Source organism: Equus przewalskii, chromosome 26, assembly GCF_037783145.1.
Source record: "Equus przewalskii isolate Varuska chromosome 26, EquPr2, whole genome shotgun sequence".
Lineage (NCBI taxonomy): Eukaryota > Metazoa > Chordata > Mammalia > Perissodactyla > Equidae > Equus > Equus przewalskii.
In genome coordinates this window covers 1,785,004-1,789,654 of record NC_091856.1, presented here as the reverse complement: position 1 = coordinate 1,789,654, position 4,651 = coordinate 1,785,004, and the positions used below count along the sequence as shown (strand labels likewise).

The following is a 4,651-nucleotide window of genomic DNA, read 5'->3' as shown; positions in this document are numbered from 1 at the left end:
AGAAGTTATAAAAGTAAAATTGTTAATGTATAGCAAATACTACATAAAAGACGTTCATAAAATATTGGTTGGGATGAGTGGGATGCTGCCCAAATGGCAAATATTTCTAATTTTCTTGTCAATAATAATGTCGTAATTGCAGTGTGTTATAATGACAAATACAGCACATATCAACATATTTCATCTTTGCAAAAAGCCTCTAAAATGTCCATCGTTGCAGATCTCGGGGACAAGCAAACTAAAGTTCCGAGAGGCCAAGTGACTCATCAGAGACCCCGCAGTTTTTAAGTGGAAAAAACAGAACTCTAGACAGGACTTCCAACCCCAAAACCCATTCTCTTTCTACCGCTTAACCATAATTCTATGAACTGAAATGTGTGCCAGGCATTTGTGGTTTGTTTTCATACAATTTTGTTTGGGTTTTAGTCGTTCGTGTCTGTAAAAAGTTTCTTCTTGTTGCATGGCTTGTTGGGCCACAGTTACTTTTACTTCCCATTTTGAGCTCTGCTGGCATTCTCCGGGGAAACTGCAGCACTGGCTTTTAAATCTTACTTTATTCAAGAGAAAATTATCTCAAATCTTGCATTTCTCTCATTCACAGGATCTTGAAAGCTTAGGACTGAAATGACTGAGTCATGAGAATACCATCAGTGATTCATGAATTTGTACGTTGAAATCACTTGGGGAACTTTAAAAATTTCTAATGGCAGGTGACATCCCAGACCAATTAAACTAGAATCTCTAAGGGAGGGACCCAGGCAGGTTCCCCAGGCAGTCCCAATGTGCAGTCTAGTCTGAGAAGCAGCGATCCAGCTATTCTCGATAGAAGCAAAGTTCCACCTAGGGAACATTCTGGAAATTTGTGAACGAATTTTGATTGTTGAAATATTCAGAACAGCTAAAACAAAAAATAGTGATAACACCAAGTTCTGGTGAGATGCAGAGAAACCAGATCACTCAAACAGTGCTGGTGAGAATGTAAAATGGCACAGCTGCTCAGAAAAATAGTTGGGCAGTTCCTTCTAAAACCAGAAATGGACTGAACATGTGACCCAACAATTTCACACTTGAGGATTTATCCCAGAAGAATGACAATTTATTTTCACATAAAAACATGTCCATGGAGGGGGGGGGGCGGGGGGCGGGGGGCATAGTGGTTAAGTTCGCATACTCCCCTTCAGTGGGTTGGGGTTGGTGGGTTCATATCCTGGGTGCAGACCTACACAGTGCTCATGAAGCCATGCTGTGGAGGCATCCCACATATAAAATAGAAGAAGATTGGCACAGACGTAAGCTCAGCGACAATCTTCCTCAAGCAAAAAGAGGAAGATTGGCAACAGCTGTTACCTCAGGGCCAATCTTCCTCACAACAATAACAAAACATGTCCATGAATGTTCATAGCAGCTTTATTCACAATAGCCAAAATCTAGAAAGTACCCAAGTGTCTTTCAATAGATGAATGATTAAATGAACTGTGGTACACCCATACCGTGTGTGATGGTTAATTTTATGTGTCAACTTGACTAGCCACAGGGTGCGGAGATCAAACAGCTTTTCTGGCTGTTTCTGGATGAGATTAGCATTTGAACTGGTGGACTCCCATTGTGGGTCGGCATCATCATCCAGTGCTTTGAGGGCCTGAATAGAACAAAAAGCAGAGGGAGGAAGAATTCACCCGTTTTTCCTGCCTCACCGCTTGAGCTGCCGGGACCGCTATCTCATCTCTGCCCCTAGACTAGGAGTTACACGTGGCTCCCCGGGGTCTCAGGCGCTGGGACTCTAACTGAATTGCACACCGGCTTTCCTGGGTCTCCAGCTCAGACGGCAGGTTGTGGGACTTCTCAGCTGCCATAATCGCGTGAGCCAATTCCTTGTAATAAGCCTCTCTGTCTCTCTGTCTGTATATACGTGTACCCATCTCTCTCTCTCTCTATATGTCTCTATGTTTCTCCTTCTCTCTCCGCCTCTCAGGATCATCATGAGTCGGTAACTGCTGTGTGCTGTTCCCTGGCTCTGTAAAGGATAGCGTCTAATGTGGTTCTCTTATCCCTGCCTCACCACTGCATGTTGAAAGTGTGCAGGAAAGAGAACTTGTCCTTCTTGTGCGCAGCCCTCTGCATCTGAAGAGCTGAGCTGAGGAGCCTCCTTCACAGCTGGACCCGATTTAGATCTTAATATCCTGGACTTCAAACCAACGCCTTAATGGAATTAGACTTTGGGGGAAGGTGCGAGCGTATTTTACATGTGGGAGAGAAGTGACTGTGGTAGATTGTCTCCAAACATGGCTTTCATCAATTCCTTCCCTCCCTGGACACACACACCCTTCCTCTATCAAGAGGTAAAGTCTACCTCCCCGTTCCTCGAGTCTGGGCTGGCCTTGGGCTTGCTTTGGCAAAAAGAAGATGGCAAAAGTGTCACTGGTCCAGTATTGGGCCTAGCCTTTAACAGAACTGGTTTGATGCCCTCTTATAAGCCAGCCACCATGTAAGAATGAGACTAACTTGAAACCACCAGGCTGTGAAGAAGCCCAAGGTGGCCAGGTGGAGAAAAAGACCATGTGGAGGATACTAAGGCACCTGCAGCTGCCCAGCTGCCTGAGAATGCACCTGAGTGATCCAGCTATTGTCATGTGGAACAGAATCACCACCTAGCCAAGCCTGAACTTAACTCCTGACCCACAGATTTGTGACAATAATATATTACTGTTTTAAGCCACTGAGATTTGGGGTGGTTTGTTAGGCAGCAAGAAATAACTATTCTTTGCATGGTTCACAGCATCTCCCTGCAGGAAAGTAAATATTATTACCTTTGATAAGAAAGATTATAATTCCAACCTGGAAAATTTCTCTTAATATAGATTCGGATCAAGGTTCTCCTTTTACAGGACAAACTTTCCAACACGTATATAAAAACTTAAACATCAAATTTCAACCACATATTCTGCATCACCCAAAACACTCAGGCAAATAGACTGCAAAGCAAGTACTGAGTAAACTTTGCAACAAGACAGCCTTAAATAGCTGAGCTATTTTCAATTGTCATGATGTACATGCAAAGTGTAATTTAAAGGACCATGGGCCTCAGCAGACTTCCAGGCCAAGATTGGACTCCGTGTCAAGACATCCGTTCCCGCTGGGGAACTGGGTACACAAGCAATTCTGGAGAAAGACTTGCCAAGCCTATTTCCTCAGCCTTATTCAATTCTTTTGGGCACTCCCACAGCTGTACTCTGTACCAGACCACCCATGTGGATACACACATCTCATTGCAAGCCTGCCTGGAGAATGCCACAGTCACATCAAAAGCGCTAAAAACTAGGTATTCCTGAGTCCTCTGCGAATCAAAGATACCATTCAGGACCACAATAGCCTGAAAGGGAACCCCTAAGTTTTCACTGCTCTGTAGTGGCTTTTGCCTGGAAAAAGAAGTGGCATCCTTAACTAACAAAAAGACATCCACAGAGAAGTATTCTTAGAGAACCACATGGAGATGCAAGATAACCCCTGGAGGAACTGTGTGAACTGGGAGACCTCAGAGCCTACCCTGCCTATAGGATTCTTTGCAGTCTTTTTTTTTTTTTTTTCATAAGGAAGATTGGCCCTGAGCTAACATCCATGCCAATCTTCCTCTACTTTATATATGGGATGCCACCACAGTATGGCTTGATGAGCGGTGTGTAGGTCCGTGCCTGGCATCTGAACCTGCGAACCCCAGCCTGCCAAAGCACAGCACATGGGCTTAACCACTACACCACCGGGCCAGCCCCTCTTGCAGTCTTTACCTTGCTTGCAGTGGTGGTTTGCAGCTGCCGACCAGGAAGATCTCCTTCCTCTCACTCACCTCCTCTATCCTACAGTGATGATGAACGGCAGCCATCCCTGGAAAGGCATATTCACAGCCGAGTGAACGCGCAGGTAGGAACATGTGGATTCATCTATCCCGAGAGTGGAGCACACGGTGAGGAAAGCAGCTCCTCCCTAATAAAGCACGGGGCAGTACCTTGCAGGCAAACCCCAATCAGCAAAACCATCTTTAATGTTTCACTCACCCGCACTAATACTGTAAGGCTTTTACAAGGACTCTAAATACTTTATTGGACAAATAACTGTGACTTCCTTTAAATAAATGTTATTATTACTCTTTCAAAAAGTCTTCTTTAAAAAACAAGACTTTTTATCTTGGAAATTTTGAAATGTAAACAGAGGGGAGAGAACAGTGTAGTGAACCCAGACCCCCCTCAGCAGCCTACAGCACTCCCGAAGCCTCGCGCAGTCTGGCCTCCTCTGTCCCTGCCTCCGCCCGCCTGCCCTCCAGTATCTGGAAGCACAGCCCAGAGATTACATCTTTTCATATAAATCCTTTAGAATGAAGCTCTAAAAAATACGAATTATTTTAGAAACATAACCGCGATGCCATTCCCACATGTAAGACTGTTAACAAAAACTCGCTTAGTCTAATCAAACATCCGGAGTGCGCACTTCCTCAATTGTCTCGTTCTTTTCCAGTTTGTTCAAATCAGTATTCAAACAAGATCTCTACTTTCCAACTGGTTGCAATATTTCTTGTCTGTTTTAATCTATGGAATTTTTCTTACCCTTTTTTCCTTGTGATTTTTTAAAAGAAATGAGATCGTTTATCTATAGAGTTTTG

General features: G+C 44.1%; 1 long non-coding RNA gene across 1 annotated transcript; it reads left to right on the top strand.

The window, feature by feature from the left end:
• The first annotated feature begins 1,273 nt into the window (after positions 1-1,273).
• LOC139079594 (uncharacterized) lies at positions 1,274-4,393 on the top strand. Its single transcript, XR_011533338.1, has 2 exons — positions 1,274-2,339; positions 3,858-4,393. It is a non-coding gene; the product is annotated as an uncharacterized lncRNA (long non-coding RNA).
• The last annotated feature ends 258 nt before the right edge of the window (positions 4,394-4,651 follow it).